The sequence below is a fragment of the Gracilinanus agilis genome, chromosome 3 (genome assembly GCF_016433145.1).
Source record: "Gracilinanus agilis isolate LMUSP501 chromosome 3, AgileGrace, whole genome shotgun sequence".
NCBI lineage: Eukaryota > Metazoa > Chordata > Mammalia > Didelphimorphia > Didelphidae > Gracilinanus > Gracilinanus agilis.
In genome coordinates this window covers 43,247,918-43,267,790 of record NC_058132.1, presented here as the reverse complement: position 1 = coordinate 43,267,790, position 19,873 = coordinate 43,247,918, and the positions used below count along the sequence as shown (strand labels likewise).

Sequence of the window (19,873 nt, the reverse complement as noted above, 5' to 3'; positions counted from 1 at the left end):
CTTCTGATTTATCTTAATACTTTGAATAGTTTCAACTGTTAGAGGCGCTTTTTATTCCTGAGAACTACTAGGTTACTGCATAAGGGGCCAGATATAGCTATAGCCTTTACTACTTCCATTCCTGTCATCTCTCATTTTCTCTCCTATACTGACACTGAGAGGTTTTTGGTCATAAACTTTGGCACCCCTTTAAAGGTCATTCAGTATTTATTTATGCCTACTATGTACCAAGCATTAGTGCTAAACACTATCAGTAGAAAGTGCTTAAGTATTTGTGGTAAGGAAAGTGACTGATTAATAGTTTTATCAAATTTGAAAGTAAAACTGAGAATTTTAAGAATTTTCTTTAATATGAATGGGAGATGTAGTCAAAGTCATGAATCTTTGAGACTCTAAAACTTCAGTCTATTCAACATTACTTTAGGGGCAGTTGGGTAGCTCAGTGGATTGAGTCAGGCCTAGAGCCTGAGATCCTAGGTTCAAATCTGGCCTCAGATACTTCCCAGCTGTGTGACCCTGGGCAAGTCACTTTTGACCCCCATTGCCCATTCTTACCACTCTTCCACCTAGGAGCCAATACACAGAAGTTAAGGGTTAAAAAAAATTACTTTAAAAAAGGTTCATTAAAGATGACTCTTAAGGGTATGGAAGTTGATCTTTTGCTAGAATTTCATTTTCAGTGAGAAAAAGTTTCGACAAGGAACAAATAGTTTTGTGAAAGTAGCAAATAATTTTGTGAAAGAATAGGGCAGTCTATGTCTTATATATTATAATCACATAGCTACTTTGGGATACCTGGAGTTTAGAAAAAAGTAGATATAATTCTTGTATACAGTTTTTAAAAAAGCTATAGTTGGGCATTCTGCATGTGTTTAGTATTCCTTGTCCAAATACTATTTTTTCTCCTTTACAGATAGTATTGTTTAATGAGTTCAACCCACAGAATAACCAAGATATCAAAAAATAAGACGAGGAAAAGTAGCCTTTGAAGTTGACATTCTTTAAGCCTGATCTTTATAACTAATTTTAAAAATGCCTTAAAATTAGGTAATGCATAAAGAGCTGTGAAATCATGTCCAGTCATCAGGTTGGTTTTATTACATCAAGTCATACTAGACAAACTTGATGACTTTTTGATAGAAATTAGAAAAAAAATGGCTAAACAGAGTACTGCAGATATTTTATTTGCTCTTTTGTGAAATGATTTCATACAAGATCCTCTAGAAAATTATCCTGTAAAATTATTTTAGGTTTATTTGGTGATGTGCTAATCTAGAGGAAATGCTATTTTCATGTAGTGGAAATCATGCAGAGCAGCTAGTGAATGGAAGTGTCTACTTATGGACCTTGCAGTGTGCCAAGTGCTAGGAATACTAAAAGAAAAAAAAAGATAGCCCTTGCCCTTAAGAAGCTTATCACATTCTAATGGGGGAGGCAAGAAGCAAACAAATGTGTAGAAACAAGCTATATACAAAAGTAGAAATTATTAAAACAGAGAAGACACTAGAATATCATTGTGAACTTCACTGTGACCAAAGAGCCAAAATTGGAACAAATATGTGAAGTTATGGAGTAGCCAAAGTGAGAAACAATAATTCTGAAAGGTTTAAATCCATTATGTGTTGTAGAAGGCAGGTAGGTGGATAAAAAAATACTGAGCCTGCACTCCAGGTCAAATCTAGTCTCAGACACTTCCTAGTTTTGTGACCTGGGACAAGTTATGTAATCATTGTCTGCCTCATTTTACTTAACTGTAAAAGGGGACTGATAATAATAATAACTACATCTCAAAGTTGTTTTTAGGATCAAATGAGCACATAGTAGGCATTTAATAAATGTTTTTTCCTTCCTTAGAAATAAAACATTGCTATAAATTCATGGTACACTAACTAAAGGTTTAGAAAAGCCCATTATGAACTCTATGATTTACTGTGTTGCCTCAGTCTTTACCATGAGGGTAATGATGATATGAATACTTAATGTTTGCATTATGTATTTATACTATATTTGATCCTTATGATAACTTTGTCAGGTGGTTAAGTCAGGTATTAGCCTTTTTTTATTTTTTAAGAAATGAAAAAGTCGAATTTTACAGGTGTAGAATCTTCCAGTGTTTTGTATCTGACTCTGCCACCTTTTCTGCTGTTGAGCTGTTTCCCAAGCCTTGCCACATTCAGTGTTGTTGACTAGGAATATACCTATTTGCCTATATACCCATGTATACTTGCAGGCTTGACGGATACAAATATGGGGCTAAAATGCAGACTTTATACATTTTACTCCAACAAACAAAAGGCAGCTTGCATTCTAGAGCTAAAAGTCAGGGCTTAAAAAGTAATCTCGTCACCAATTTTAGAAATGTGGTTATAACCAAAGAATGGTACTGGGTGAAAAATCTGTAGCCATAATGAGTTTGAAGTGCTGGTGGGGCATTTAAATGTAAATGTGTAGTAGACAGACATATGATCATAGGCTTCCCTAAGAGAAGGAAGGAGATTTATTTGGGAGTTCTATGCCCAAAGGTAAGGTGGTAAAAGTTCACAGAGAGTGCCTGAAGTCTTCATGGGCGAGAGTCAGAGGAGAGGGATAAATTGAAAAGAGAAGATAATTAAAGTAAATTAAAGGGTCTTGAAAAATAGATTGAATTTGAATAGTAGGAGAGTATAGTTGAGAGGATTTCCATTCAATATAATGGTATGGTCAAAAGTAATACATTAGCCTATGTACCTTATTAGAAAAAACAAGGCAGTTTGGGGCTAGAGTATAGCCAAGTGATGAATGTCAGAGTAAGGACTTTGGGCTTTATTCTTAGTAGTCACTGGGAAGCCATTAGACATGTTTTCAAACATTTTTATTTATTCTCTTTTTAAAATTTTAATGAAAAATTCCCACAAGTTTTCCAAAGTTATATGATCCATTTGTCTCCTACTTTTCTTCCCTCCCTCCCCTCCTTGAGCTGGCAAGCAGTTCAATCTGGGTTATACATATATTATCATATATTTCCATATTTTTCATTTTTGTAAGTGAATAATATTATAAAACCCAAACCCCAAAACATATACCCAAACAAACAAGTGATAAATAATATGCTTTCATCTACATTCTTACTCTAACAGTTCTTTCTCTGGAGATGGATAACATTCTTTTTCATAATTGTTCTGGCTCACTGTCCATTAGATATTTTTGATCAGGGAATAATATTAGTTTTTTTGAAAAGGTCACATCGAAATAGTACTTTTAAAATATTTTCAGTTCAATTGAACAAACATTTAAAGTCTTAAATGTGGAAGGCTCTTTATACATATTATTTTTCTTTTTCTCTTAACACCTTTAGATCAATAGGCCATTGAAAATAACACCTGAAGTACTCAACACTTATGTGCTATCATAGTTGACTAGCTTGTGTCTAAGCCTTGCTGAGATTTACTATCTTCCTCTTTAAAATGGAGATGACAAAACCCTGACCACTTACCTCACCGGGTTGTTTTGAAGTTCAATAGATAATATACGTAAAGCAGTTTGCAAAATTTAGATTGATATATGCTTCTTTTATTAAAGGATGGTAGTATTATTATATTATTGTCTTCTTTTTTTTTTACAGATAAAGAAACTGAGACTCAAGCCACTTGCCTAAGGTCACAGTTAGTGTTGGAGATAGAGCTTTAAGTGATTGTTGAATGGAATTGGTATCAGAATCTAGGTACTGGAAATCATTGTATTTTCTCCCCATGGTACAAAAAATTTATCCACCAGCTTTGTACAGGATCAAATGAAATAATGGATATATGAACGCTTTTGAAAAAAGTATAAAATATTACATAAATATAACGTATTATTACCCCGGATTATTGAGAGCTTTTAGAACATATAGACTGGTGGAATTCTTATTGCTTTTAGGTGTTTCTTACCATTATTGTTTTGAAATAGACAGTATGTAGGAAGGATTGCCAAATAGATCTCTTACCCATTTTTATTTTTCATGGTGTGAATAACTTTTTGCCACTATCCTTATGTTAGGACTAATTTCTCTAAGAGTCTTATGCCATAGAAAGAACAAAATTCAGTGAGTAACTTATGCCATTTGAAAAATTACTTAAGTCAAAAGCCTCCAGATGGTGTGTGCTGCTGTGTTCACAGCTGTATTTACCACTTCCTCACCAGATTATCTACTAATAATTTTTAAATAGCTGGTTAGGAACAGTGGTATATTCAGGTCTCTGCTGGTTTTGAACTACAATAGAAATAGTTCCTTTTTCTGTATGCTTTTCAGTAAAATCCCATTGAAATGACTTCAAATTATTTTAATGCAGTATTAAAACTATATTCAAATGAGACAATACACCGAAGTACAAGGGTTAAAAAAAAATGTCAAAAAAAAACTATATTCAAGATATTTGGGTTGGGTCACATTTGTGCTTTGCAAAAATCTTTAGGTATTTGCTTATTTGCTAATGGGAAAAAAACCCCATTTTGCCGGGGGGGTGAGGTAGATGGATGGAATTATCATACTAGAGAAAAGTATTATCCCAACCTAATTTATCTCGTATCCAAAAGAAACTTCCAATTGCAAAATACCCTGACAAATAGTCAGCCAGCTTTGTCAAAAAATCTTCAAGGAGGGGGAAAGCAATCATTGCTAGCTTGGGCCACTTTTAGATAGCTGTAGCTATTGTGAAGTTTGTCCTGACATCAAGCCTGAACTCTGTTCTCGCTTTAGAAATCTTAACCATCCATCCTACTCCAGTGTGAATATCCTGATAGGTAACATTATCATCTTATTTTACTTGTAATTAACTGGTATCTGAAAAGGCCATAGTAGATGTATTTGAAATGGCTTCTCCTGTGGTTATAGACCTCACTGTATTAGGTTTTTATTAAAATTATTGTCATAGCACACAAACACACATAGTAATACTTTGCAGGTATTTAATAGTGGGATATCTTATATTACTAAAAGTTAATTACATTTGCAATATGCATATAAACACTGAAGTTGTTTCACTTAGTTATTTGTGAATAGGTTAAGACATTTATGAAAATAAATGTACAGTAGTCTCTTGAGGGGCATTATTCTTCATTATTTTTGAGCAAATGGCTCAATAGCTATTAATAGTGTATTTATAGTTAAAATTCTAAATTGGACATTGGGGAACTAAATATGGTCCTTATCACTGGGTTTTATTTGAATAATTATGCTTTACTTTTTGTTTAGTTTACTGATAATTTGAAAAAAGATGGAACCAAAAAAAATTTGATTTAAGTTTAATTTCACCTATTTCTTACCTCCCTAGATATCTTCACATTTTCATAATAATATGATTTCTTCAGAGTATAAATCCTCCTTTGGGGGAATATATGTTCAGTGAATATAGTGTCCACCTCTTAAAACAACAACAAAGGGTGAATGATAATAAAGTTAAATTTTCTTTGAGAGAATTCTGACAATAAGAATGCAATCCTGGTTGGAAGAAGCTGTTTGAATTTTGTCTTTTGAATGGAGAGATATAGTACTGAAAAAAATTGTAAATAATGAAGAAATCTATGTCTTTTTTTAGGAAACTTTGTCAGCACAGAGACTTGAGTGATTGCATAAACATTCATTGAAAGAATAATATTTTATTGCAATGAATTTTCTACTTATATTTTAACTTCACATTTCTCATTTGACAGCTGGATTAAAATTTTGACTTCCTCTACTGTTTCCTCTGGTGTAGGGGGGGGAGAAGGCTGTAAATTTTACATTAGTAGCACTGCTGCAGATTTCCTCCAGAGGGAACAGTGCAAACTTCAAAGGAATGATTCAGTGTGATTAAACTCTTTTGTGAAAATGGGCATAATTCAGATGCAACAGTATCAGTCTTATAGTTAAAAAAAATTAGTGTGATTTTTTTTTTTTTTTTTTTTTTTAGAGCTGGGTCATTTTCCTTTCCTGATTTTGCTTTTTAAAAAAAAAAATAAGAAGATAAGGAAGAGGAGATAGTTCGTTGTTTTTTTTTTTTTTTTTTTGTAAGGGGAAAAAACTTAAAGGTATGTCCTCACTTATCAGTGGGATATTATGGACCTTTTAAATACTCTAATAGATTCATAACTTTATTGGATCTTTTTTTTGTGGAAGTAGAAGGCCCTCCCAGTGTAAATTGCAGCCCATCCACACCTTGTTATTTAATCTGATTCTTGTCCATGAATTTTCCCAGAAGATCTCTTCAACTTGGCAAAGGCTTTTCTGTAACTCTTTTAACATGGGCACCAGTGAAGCACTCAGGTTGTCTCTCTGCTGCTCCTTTTTTCCATTCACTGTCCTGGTGAAATCTTTTATGTCACCACTTCTTTTTGTGGGAGTCACCTTTGATAATATGCTGTCTGCCACATATTGACACTCATCTTGCAACTGTCCATTGCCTTTTGGCTCACTGGGAATTTTGATTCTTCAGAGATTTTTGTCTTATAATTTATAGCCATATGGCTTTTCTGGAGGAATATTGGTGTTAAAAATATTACTTTTTTTTTTCCTCTCCTGATTGGAGAGCAGTTTAGAAATCGTTTTTAGTTTCCCAAAGGAATTCAGCCTATCCTCTCTTCTTCCTTCCTACTCTAGGCTTCTGGATCACTATCCAGTCCTCTCCAAGAAATATATAATGAGGGCCTTACTGTTGCAACTCTTTGTCACCTGTATCAAGACTTTTTAGCTTGCCTGTGGAAGTACATTCTCTTAGGCAATTCAAGGAGCAATCTAGTCTTTCTTTTTTCTGTTAAGAATAACACCTGGAAAGCTTGTAGCTCTTAAGCGTTTTTAATTGCTACTGATTCTCTTAACTTTTTTTTGTTAAAAATATTGCTGCATAATTGCTTTAAATGTCTGGGAATATCCCTTTGATCCATTGATTGATTAAAAAGGCAAGGAGTGGTTTGAGTGTGGGGCATGAAGTCTTTTTGGTAACCTCTGCTTTGACTGTGGATAAATTACTTTCCCTATAAGGGCCTGGGCTTCCTCATCTATAAAATTATGGGCCTTGATCTAGATCACCTCTTAAAGTTTCTTTTCAGATTTTACATTTCTGCCATAGGACTTAATGTTATTTATATGATACCATCATGTTTACAGGAGAGTTGGCATCCTTTCTCATTTCTTTGCGAGAAACAACTACAGATATAGCCCCCATTTTACAGATGAGGAAACTGAGGCTCAGAGAGGTTAGACAGTTTATCCAAGATCACAGAGCTTGGAAGTACTGAGGCAAATTCTGGGTCTCAAGTCTTTGTGACTCCAGATCCATTGTTTAAAAGAATCACAAGTCTCAGAGCTGAAAGGCAACTTAAAGCAATTTCATATAACTCCTATCTCTACATGAATCTTATCTCCACATGGATACTATCTCTAAAGTCACAGGAAATGATCTAACCTTAGCTTGGACAGTTTAAGTTACGGAGGAGGACTCACAACTTCCCCATGCATTGTCTTCCACTTTTGGGAAGCTTTGATTTGTTAGGAAGATTTTTTCCTAACATCAAGTCCAGACCTTTTAATTTCTACCCATCACTTCTAGTTTTGCTCTGTATGGGTAAGCAGAGCAAGTCTAATCTCCCTTCTATAAGACATACCCTTCAAATACTTATATATTTACATCCTTTATATCTTTCTCTGTTTCATCTTCCAGGTTCCCTTTCCCTATTCTTCTCCAGGCTAAAATGAGTATCTCCAATTCATCCTGCAATCATCCATCCTAAGTATTCTCCAGCTCCCTTACCATCCTACCTTAATGGATGGAAAGGCTGAATGAGTGTTGGTAGGCTTTGTTGTACCTAGGATTCTTGCATAAGTATGAGTTGGATTAGAAAGTCACTAAGATCTATTCAATATCTTAAATTTTTCTCTGAAAAAACCCTAACTTCAGTAAATCTTTGCCTGAATTATTCCTCCTTAAAAGTTTCTTACCTCTATCCTGCTTCTAGATTTAATTTGATTTTGGTTACTATTGCTGGAGAGTTTCTTCGTTCAAATATTGGAGTTTCCCTCATAGATTGTGAGAGCTCTTTTATTTGCAGTTATTTAGAGCTGGAAGATAATTTTTCATTTTAGTCATTGCTGAGGGATTGATATGCTTGGCAGCAGGCTGAGATACAATGAAAGTATCAAAGTGATTGAAGAAGAATGCAAAAAGCTATAAAACTTCAGTTAAAAAGAAAAAAGACAAAAAAAAAGGCCTCCTCTACAATCCCAAACCTATCCTTGAATCTGACACCGTAACAAATCCCTGAAGAATTTACTTTTTACTAGCAGTCAAAACATACTGTATTTGCCCCATTTCCTATTGAAATCTCAACAATGAAGCCAAAAAAAAATCAGATTTCCACTTCCTGATAATAAAACTATTCCTTTGAGAATAGAGCTTGGAATAGATTTTCTTATAGCAGTTCCTGCTGATTAATTGAATGCTCTTAGATAATCTTTTGTGTGTTAAGTTCAGCTTTCTTGTGAAGGAAGAGTATAGCTAAATGGTATGTTTATTATTAGAATATTATAATTTGCTTAAGTCAGTGAAGCCCAGGTTTTGTTTATAGCTTGAGGTGCATAGAAAGGGAAAAAAAGGCATATAAAAGAATTAAGAGACATGGGACAATAATTATGAATATTGTTTGAAAACTGGCTTCAATTTCATTCATCATTACTGTCTTTGTAAAGATTTTAGATACTGGTTTCCTTTTCCCATTTAGCATTATACATATCAAAAATGTCCCCTCCCCTAAATACATGGAAACAGATATTTTTAAAAGTAGATTTTTTTGTTGTTTCTTCCAGGAAATATTTTCTCTGCCTTAAGTTCATGGCATTGTGATCAAAGAAATTGTAAATTAAGCTTCCCTAGAGGAAGTTGAGAAGCAGCTTGGTCTGGTGCATAAGCTGGTCTGCCTTGGAGTTCTCTTTACTTGGCTTTAGGTCCTTCCTCTTTTGCATTTTGGCTATGTCTTTGGGTAATTAAGTTACTTAAACTCTCATTGTTTCTGGTAGTTTTCTACTAATATAAGTTGCAGATGAGCTGCTAATTTGTGTATGTGGAGTGGACCCCTACACCATGAAATTATTGTTTCTTTTTTCCCTTCCCCTAAGGGGAAATATGACCAGCAGATTGTTATTAGTGCTCTCACTTAGTGCACTTCTAGGACCCAATAATTCCTTTGAGCCACAGAGTGAATAATTCTGCTTAGAGAATGTTGGAGAGTTAGTTTATTTGGCTTTAGTTTGTGCCTTAAGGTTAGGGACAGAAAAGAGGAAAACATCTTGAATCAGAAGGTTCCTGAGGGTGGTCACTGGTTAAGGGCAGACAATTCTAGTTTACTTTGTTTTTAGGAAGATAATCATTCTTGGTATTCTTTAGAGATTATTTTAAGATTAAGTCAGCACTATCTCAAGTCTCTATAGTAAGGACCTTCTAGTGAAACAACTATTGGGGGTGTGAAGAATGAGTCAAACTCTCTTTGTCTATCAATCAGCAACTTTTAAGTTAATCAATCAAAAACATAAGTACCTCTACTTAGTACCTTACCAGTCACTAAGTATTGCTAGAATGGGTGACAACTCCAGAGACCACTGCCCCACCCCTTGGGCAATGCTAGGCAAATTGAAAGATTGTAATTGGTTCTTACCAATTCTTATGTAAAGGTGGGGAGCGGCAGGAAGTGACATTGAGAAAACTGCTTTAAAAAGGTCAGCTCAAGGATTCAGTCATTCTCTCTGTCTTGATGAGCTGGACTAGAGGAGGAGACCTTTTCTCTGGATCCTGTGTGTGCTTGAGGTGGTGAGTGGAGTGATTCTTTCCTTGGTTCTTTGGTGAAGAGACTTTCTCTACTAGGTGGCACTTCAGTGTGAGTTCTGGGGAGATTATCGGCAGTCTTAGCCTCCTCTGAACTCTAGGTTCTTGGTGGATTCCTCAGTGTCTTCTGGCTTTTTGGATTTTGACTTCCTAATTAGGACTTTGAATTCTGATGAGATTCACTTTCAGATTCTCATTTGTGGTCTGGAGATATTAGGATTAAATTTAGGGTATTTTGTAGCTAGGCAGTACTTTCTGTCTCTTTATCTACATTTTTCCACTTTTACTCTTTCCATCTCTTTGTAAATAAATCTACTAAAAGCCATTTTGACTTAAGCTGTAATATTTTTAAATCATTGACCACAATATTACTTTAGAATTCTCATATTTAGCATAAAACCTAGATTTAATTTCTTACAGGGGCAGCTGGGTGGCTCAATGGATTGATTGCCAGGCCTAGAGACTAGGCCAGGTCCTAGTTTTAAATCTGGCCTCAGACACTTCTTGGCTGTGTGACCCTGGGGCAAGTCACTTAACCCCCATTGCCTAGCCCATACTACTCTTCTGCCTTGCAACGAATACACAGTATTGATTCTAAGATGGAATGGTAAGGGTTTAAAAAAACCAAATTATTGGTATGTCAGTGTGGTTTGCAAGGAAATGAACAATTTTATTATAAAGTGGACACACTATAATTATAGAAATGAAGTAATTAATTTTCTTAATTTTTGAGGATCATCTACTTCAAACAGTACCCATCCTTACTGATCATTTAGTAAAAGTCCAAATTGAATCTTTTAGTGTTTTTTTTTTAATAAAAGTGTTCTCAAGAGTACCTTTGAAAGTATTTGCCATTGAACATAGATACCTATGATGATAGTTATAGCTAGAATAGGAAGTTGGAATACAGACTTAGAAGTGGAATGATGATGCCTGTCAAACATGGAAGAGGTACAAATACTCATGGAGTGATCTGAAAGGTGGAAGGGACCTCAGTTGAATAATCTAGTTCAACTGTACAGGTATTATTCCTACAAATCCCAGTTAGCCAAACCACTTCTTATTATGGGGAGGATCTTATTCCATTTTAAGTTGGCCTATCCCTTTTTTTTTGGTCTAGTTCTAATTATTATTAGGAAGATGCTCTTTAAATGGAAACTCACCTATTAATTTAATCTAATGTTCTTATTTCTTCTCTCTGTTTTCAAATAGAGCAAGCCTAGTCTAATACATAACAAACCAAATTTAAGAATGTTAGGATATTTGATTTGAGTGCTATTGCACTTGAAGGACAAACTTTACAACCTAGAATGACTGTAGAAATATTTAGATTTAAAAAATTGGTTTTATCTGGGACCTCCATTGTAGTTAAATGAAAAAAAAATTTAAAATGGATGATTAAATACCATTCCAATTTGTAAATTGTATGTGAGTTATTTAAATCCATCTAGTTTTAATTTTATTGTATATTGATTGGAGGCAATCCATTACTATATATTACTGAAACAAAAAAGCATTTAGATCTTATAAAATGGCTTTTTAGGTTATACCTTTAAAAGAAGGGAAGTAAAGATACTAGGATTACTGACATTTTATAACTTTTCAAAAATATGTATGCTATAATAAATATATAAGTAAATATATAACATAATAAAAATAACTTGATAATATTTTACAAACTTTTAATGATATTTTAGAACTATATTCTAACTGAATTGTGATGGTCTTAAAAAAATGATAGCACTTTTGTACAGTTGGCCTTTTTTGAAATAGTGTGCTGTTACCTAGATATTCATGATCATAGAATCAAAGTTATTTACTTCTAGTTATGTGTTTACTTTTTCCGTAAGATATTTACTTAGAATCATTTCAGTAATGATACCTTCCTGTAAAAATGTAGGATAAAAAGCAGAAAATACATGCTGTATAGGTTGCTGCTTTCAGCAGTTAAACATTTAAATTTCTAACGTGATCTAACCACTGAACCTACAAATATAGAGAATGAAAAAAATGCTCATACCAGCTTAGAGAATTTATTTCTAACAAGGAAAAATCAAGTACTTGTCTAAGAATGTAAATACAGAGTTAAGTAAAATAGGGAATACATAAAAATAAATATGTGGTAGTTAAATTATAAGCTTTGTTAAGGAGGAAGGCCACTCAATTCTTTGTAGTAAAAACATAATTTGAACTACCTATTTTGACAACAGGATTTCAAAAATTGAATTTTCACTCAAGTTTTATTTGCATTTCTATAACCACAGCTTTAGAGTAAAATCTACTTTCCTTTGTAGAACTTTTATACAATGAGTATTTAAAATTGTTTTTTTCCTTATGAGTTTAACCTAAGTTCAAATCTAGATATTTATTAGCTGTACAACCCTGGCAAGTCATGTAAACTCTTTCTGTCTTAGTTTCCTCATCTGTAGGTTGGGGATTGTAAAAATATCTACTTCAGTTGTTGGGAAGATAAAATGAAATAATATTTGAAAACCACAATGCAAAGCATCAGGCATTGTATAAATGCTTCCTGTTCTTACTGTTATTGTAACTAACAGACTCTTTGGAGAGGAATGTCAATTAAAAAAAATTACTTATTTTTTTGTCCTAGTAACAATTCTATGATAGATGAGCACAGACTATGCAAATGGGGTAAAGTGACTTGCCCAGAGTCACACAGCTAGGAAGTATCTGAGGACAAATTTCAGTCCAAGTCCTTTAAAGACCTGGCTCTCTATCCACTGAGCCACCTAGCTGACCCCAGTAATTCTCCTTAAATGCATATCTGATCTTTTGATTCATCCCAATTCAGCCAGGTCCAGTAGCTTTCTCTTGTCTTCAGAATCATATATAAACTCTACTTTTTAGTTTTTAAAGCCCTACAGTCTAGCCCCATATATGTCACACTTTCCAGCCTCATTGGACAATACTCATCTTCTTTTATTCTCATTTCCAGCCAAAATAACCATCTCTCTGTCCCTCACACAGGACTCATTTCCTCGTTTTAAACTGACAGACACCCCTTCCTCTCCCATATCCCATGTCTTGAATGTACTCTTCATTTTTTAACCTCTACTTCATATAATCTTTTTTTTAACATGCATCTCATGCACTGTCTTTTGACTGATGCCTTACTTGGCTTACCAACCCTTCCTTTCAAACATGTTTTCTATACATATATTTTGTATCTACTGCTTGGTATGTATTGGTATTTATTAACTTTTATATTTTTGTTGCATATACACATACATATTTGTTTTCTCCCCCATTAATGATTGTTCTTTTTTGGTACAGATTGTTTCATTCTTTATCCAGAACCTAGCACTGTGCCTGGCATATAATATAGGTCCTTATTAAACACTTAACGTTTATTTTATTTTTGTGTCAGCAGATAAATTTTAGACATTTTTACAAGATGTACTGAAAAGTTTTGGCTAGATTTTTTTTTTAATTTTTTTTTATTTTAAACCCTTAACTTCTGTGTATTGACTCATAGGTGGAAGATTGGTAAGGGTAGGCAATGGGGGTCAAGTGACTTGCCCAGGGTCACACAGCTGGGAAGTGTCTGAGGCCGTATTTGAACCTAGGACCTCCTGTCTCTAGGCCTGGCTCTCAATCCACTGAGCTACCCAGCTGCCCCCTTGGCTAGATTTTTAAAGGAAATTTTGGAACTATATGCTGATTGCTTGTTAAATTGTAAAAGGGTCAAGTTATTAAGTTCATACTAATATTCATTTAGAAAGTTCTCAGGTTATCATAAGCCTAATTGATTAGAAACTACATTTTGAATAAAGGACTAGAAATAATTTGCACATTTCACCTTTATAGATTTTAGATTAAATACTTATACATAAGTTATTAAAAAGTGCTATTTAGACAGCACAACAGGATGTTTTTGCTTTTATCAAATTAATGAGTAAATAGCCTTTACAAATTCCTGCATCTTAATTGATGCCTTCTTTCTTAAGTTGTTATGCTGTGTTCTCTGGCTGTTGTATCAATCCACTTGACTTGGACAAAGCCATACATGGTCATGGGATTTAGATCTGATTGAGTTCCATAGTTTTCTGTTGCCTTCTACTTCCAGCCTTTTCTGAATTAAAGAACAAAAGTGAACAATATAATGCTATTTGGTATTCAGTATTCTTCATTAACTTCAGCCTTCTTAAAAACCACTTTTCTAGAAATTCTTGTTTGAAGGACAATTCTCTCTTTCTTGAATATATTTTCCTAGATTTTCTTTCTTTAAATATTAAATAGTAAAAAGTACATCTCAGTGTGACCTTTGAATAGTTACAGCATCTGGTGTAGTGGAAATAGCATTCACTATTGAAGTAGGATACTTTGAATCTTGGCATTAGACTTATTAGCTGGGTGAGTTAAGTCCTCAATTTCTTTGAGCCTCAGTTTACTTATTTGTAAAATTTGGATTATAGAACCCCATAGTAGCTACCTCACTGAGTTAGGAAAGCATTTTGTTAACTTTTAAACTTTAAAATGAGAAGTTATCTTGAGGGAAGGCATTGCATGAGGTGGAGTGGGAATTAAAAAGACAAGTTTGGCCACCTGTGAGTAGATTTAATTGAAAATTGAGAGCATAAGATTAATGGCATATGGGTAAATTTTTGTTTGTAAAACTTTAAGTGTGTAAGGGAAAGCAATGATGTAGCAATTAGCCTATATTATCAGTAGAGATTTTTAACCTGGCAGTTTATGAACTATCTCTTGAAATGCTTATGGCAGAATTAGCAGATGACCTTTGGGAGTCTGAATGATGCTTTTGTTGGCTGTTGTGCAGTTGGATGCTGTATTTCCACTCATTTGGGTTATAGATTCTGACTGCTAGAGCATGAATCATGATATGTTGAATGTCCTATTCTAATGGGAAGGATGGTAGGAACTTGTGCTGTGTCTGTGTTTTTCACTAGTTAGGAGATTCACATGTCCCAAATTTATATTTTGAAAATGATTGAACATGATTGTTGCTTTATTGTGCTGCTTCTTATTCCTGGTTGTAGGAAATTGATATTTTATGCCTCTTTATGCTCATAAGACTCAGAAGTTGCCTAGTCAAGACTTATATATGAGTTTAATAATATTAATCCTTTATAAGTTTTTCACAGTCTTGTTTATTCTACCATGGAAGGTCCATGTAATGTAAGGAATGTAGATTTGTGTGTCATTACTGCCGAGTACATTTGGGGGGCTATATGATACTATCACACCCTGCTTGGTGTGATAAATGACTTCAGTACTGCTACTTGAGTTTTCTTCTACCACTAGTCTATAATTACAGAAAATATAAATTTTTTTCTTTGCATTCCTAGTGCTTCTCAGTGCCTTAAAGGCACTGGGTGTTCAGTAACTGTTGAATTGGATTGTTAAATTAATAATTTTATTTACATTTTATTTTGACTTTCAAATTTTTTTACATACTTTTATCTTTTTTTATCTACATGACAATCTTACTCCTTTGCTAATTTAAATATTCTCATTTCCTAGATTAATACCTGAGACTGAGGACAGGTGACAAAACTCAGGGTCTTAAGAACTCTACTAAATGGCCAACTTCAGATTTGAATGCAGGTCTTAGTCTCAGAAGTTTAGGATTAGAATTAGAAGGAAAGGATTGCCAAGGTTGTGCCAGGAATCTCCCCATGAACATTTCTGTGAAACACTCAGATTAACTGTTGTGAAACCTATGTATAGTGAGGGGAAGAATTTTTCTTTCTGGATCTTCTGATGTCAGAAATGCTGCCTTTTTTCCCTTTATTATTTTGATCACTTTAATCTTATGAAAATACAGCTTTATGGAACTATAGAGTGTTTGAATTGGTAAAAGAGGTCAGGCTAGGAGAGTGATGGGGAACCTTTTAGAGTAGGAGTACTTGCCACCTACTACCCCCCCCCCAAAACACACACACACACACACACACACACACACACATCAACCCTAAATGTTGGTGATGATAATCCTCATTTTAGATAAGAGAAATAGAGCTTTATGAATGTTAAGTAACTTTTCAACTACTATAGTGTCTCAGACAGGTTTTGAACCAAGAACTTAATGAATCAAAGTTTAACATTTGAGATAGCTCACGTCTTCCATACCTTTTTCCATGCTGAATCCTTGAGACCGAGGAATGTTTATTTTAGCCTTTGAATCTTGAGGAATCTTTAATAACTTGGAACCTTAATAAGTAAATATTTATTCCATTGAATTTGAGTGAATACTTGATTTTTTCAAAGGAGTCTTACATGATAGAGAGTGCTACACTAGGAGAAAAAAGAAACAGGTTTAGCACAGTTTCTTTTTCTCCTCTTTCTCCCAACCCTTACCTTCTTTCTTAGTATCAATTCTGTGATAGAAGAATGGCAAGGACTAGGCAATCAGTTAAGTGACTTACGTAGGGTCACACAGTTCAGATGTGTCTGAGGTAAGATTTGAACCCACGTCTTTCTGTCTCCAGGCCTGGTGCTTAATCCTCTATGCTACCTAATTGCCCAGTTTCTTTCTCAGTAAAATGAGGATAACAACATTTTTGGTACCTGACTTCTCAGGGCGATTATGGGCCTCTAGGCAGATGATATATGTAGGACATTTTGCGAATTCCTACAGTATTATAGAAATTCAGTATGCCTTACATCTTTTGACTTGAACTTTTTTTTTTTTTGAAAATGTGTATAGTTTGGTGGTCTTGTGATGGTTTATGGCCTAAGGTGCAAGGCTTCAGGAGATTTCTTAAATGTATTTGTTATAACTGTTCATAGTGTTGCTAACCAACTAGTTTTTGAGGAGAGGTTGTAGAGCAGGAATATTTTCTTAAAAGTAGGTTAAGTGTAGCTTGAGGAATTGGGCTGTATAACTTTCCTTTACCTTGTAGAGACCTACAGAGTGATGGTAGAGCTTATCTATAAAAATGCTTATTGCAGTGACCTTGGAGTAAGTAGCAGTTTTATTATATCTGGGAAGAAACAAACAAAAATATGTAATTCAGTGTATAGTTTCATGCACAGTTTGCTAAGAAACACAGACAATCTTTATTAAAGAGTAAGACTTGCAACATACAGTGCAGTTGTTGCTTTTTGATATCTTTGTGTGATCCAAACAGATTTTCTTACGGTGTAATTTCCCAGGGACTTCACCAATGAAGTAAGCAGACTCTAGAATGGTAGAGCAAAAGCCTTTTTGTGAAAGATTGTTTGGCTTCTTATTTTTGCTGCCAATTTCACATCTCAAATTTTAGCAGTTGCTAGACTCAGGCACAAAGCTTTAGGGATGCATTTGAAAATCAAATGACAGATTTTTCCAGTTCTGTTTAGACAGTTTTTCTCTTTCCCATGATTAGTTTTCACATTAAATGTGCAATTCAGTAGGCTTTTCATACTTAAATCATGTGCAGAATTTAGTCTACAAGAATTCTTATTCAGTACCTTTAAGAATTTAAAATTCATGTTTTTCTAGGACTTTGTAGTTTATATAGCATGTCCTCAGAACCATTCATAAGGTAGCTCTGGAGGTTTGTTTCTGTGTCAGTTTTATCTTCAGAGAAGGGGAGAAATGTAGGCCCATAATAAAAGGCACTGACTGTCCCATCGTACATAACTAGGAAGGGTCAGCCTTTGAGTACAGATCTAGCTTTCATGACCCCAAGGAAAGTGCCATATCCATTAAGTGGGGATGAAGCACCCTGTGCTGTGCCACGTGCAATGCCAGGTAGCAGACACATAATATAGGATATAAAGGAGTTGAAGATCTAGTTCCTGACTTATGTGACTTTATATTTTATTTGGGGACATTTTGAGGTGAATTAGACTTGAAATGTAGCTTTGAATCAATGTTAAGGGCCAAACAGGTAGCAGATACTTAAGATGCTATAAAAGGAAACCATTAGTATATTCTATGAAGTAGCAGGATTACAGTTGAAAGAATGCTGCCTTTGCAATCAGGAGACTTTGGTTTAAATTTAAGAATTACAACTTTTTTGACCTTGTACATGTCAGTTAAGTCTACCTTTGTTCTCAGTTTCCTTCTCTATTAAATGAACAGTGTTGGATTTGATAACTTTTTAGGTTTCTTCCAGTTTTAAATTGATGATCCTGTAATCAATGTGTCATTTCAGGGTTCTTCCTATACATATTCATTATGGCATAATATTTCATTCATTCAGTAGATCTTTGTAGAATTTCTCTTCTGTAGGGGCATTGTGTCACATCAACATGAGCTGTCTACCACGTGGTCCTCCCCTTAAAAGAATTTATGATTTTCCAGGAAAGGGGACAATAGATAAATAGCTAAATGTTGGAGATAGTCTTCTGCTCAGTTCCTGCTGGAGACCTCCTGGTTTCTCCAGATGTATGTCATTAGAACATTGACTTTGACATAGACTGGGAAATTTGACAGCTTAGAATGTGGCCACTTTAGTAAGCAGAGGCCAATCAGTAGAAAAAATGGTACCTAGCAGGGATGGTGACTAACCATGAAAAGCCAAATGATTACTTATGATTTGTATTAGTGGAGAAAATTATAAATTTTGGAAGTATTGAGCGGAGAGAAAAGAATTAGGAGGGGTGGAAAGAGGGAGAGTAAAAGAAATGTCGTTAAAAGAAGCTCCTTTTTGTTTAAATCTTTTTTGTGATAAAATTTAAAAAATATTTTCATCGTTTTTTACCTCAGTAAAAAAGTAGTAGTAACATGTGCTAATATTTATTTTTAAAATTCAGATATGGTGCAGTCTCACATTTCTTCACATCAAATACAGTGAATTCCTTCCTGTTACTTCTAGGACTAAATGCAAAATGCTCTGGTATTCAAAGCCCACCATAAATTATTTTCTTCCTACCTTTCCAGTCTTTTTACACCTTATTACCCTACACATACTCTACTATATAGTGGCTCTGGCCTCTTGACTGTCCCATGAACAAGACACCCTATTTCATGGATTTTTGCATTCTTTTTTTTTTTTTTTTTTTAAACCCTCACCTTTGGTCTTGTGTATTGGCTTCAAGTAAGAGGAATGGTAAGGGCTAGGCAATGGGGGTCAAGTGACTTGCCCAGGGTCACACAGCTGGGAAGTGTCTGAGGCCAGATTTGAACCCAGGACCTCCTCTAGGCCTGGCTCTCAATCCACTGAGCTACCCAGCTGCCCCTCCTTGATTTTTGGGTTCTTTCTGGCTATCCCCATGCCTGCAATGATCTCCCTCCTCTACTCTGATGACTGATTTCCCTGATTTCCTTTAAGTCCCAACCAAAGTCCCATCTTCTACAGGAAGCCTTCTACACCCCTTCATTTCTAGTACTTGACCATCTTTGAATTATTTCCATTCTATCCTGTAAATAATTTGTTTTGTTTATGTTTGCATGTTATTGACACCATTAGATTATAAGCTCCTTAGGGTCAGGGCCTGACTTTTGTATTCACAACTTTTAGCACTGACCCTGGAACAAAATAGATGCTTATTAAAAATGTATTGATTAATTATGGAATGTGCTTTTTTTTGGTTTTTTGGTTTTGTTTTTATGACTAAAAATCTGTCCATACTTGATATGATTGAAATCACCTTCTTTTTAATGTTTCTTTTTTCACCCTAGCTCTAATTCCTCAATATAACAATTTTCATTTTATACATTAAGTTGTTGTGGAAAGGAGCTTTTAAAAATGTGAATTTTTATAAGTTTCACTTAGTTTTAATGCATGGTGGTTAATTGTGACTCATGAAACCAGGAGAGGGAGTCCATTAATAACTGATGGCTGTAGTACCTTATAGATAAAGTGTGTGGTATGTAATCCTACTAGATAGATTATAAAGGAGTTTTTTTTTTTTAATTTTTTTTTTTAGGTTTTTTTTTTTTTTTAAACCCTTACCTTCCGACTTGGAGTCAATACTGTATATTGGCTCCAAGGCAGAAGAGTGGTAAGGGTAGGCAATGGGGGTCAAGTGACTTGCCCAGGGTCACACAGCTGGGAAGTGTCTGAGGCCGGATTTGAACCTAGGACCTCCGGTCTCCAGGCCTGGCTCTCAATCCACTGAGCTACCCAGCTGCCCCTATAAAGGAGTTTTTA

At 34.6% G+C, this 19,873-nt stretch overlaps 1 protein-coding gene across 1 annotated transcript in view; it reads left to right on the top strand.

Annotated features, from left to right (window-relative positions):
• Positions 1 to 3,610: 3,610 nt before the first annotated feature.
• RERE (arginine-glutamic acid dipeptide repeats) overlaps positions 3,611 to 19,873 on the top strand; it is a 423,478-nt gene continuing 407,215 nt past the window's right edge. Inside the window, exon 1 of the mRNA XM_044667692.1 lies at positions 3,611 to 3,700. The gene's annotated coding sequence lies outside the window, so the exon portion shown is untranslated. The remainder of the gene's footprint in view (positions 3,701 to 19,873) is intronic.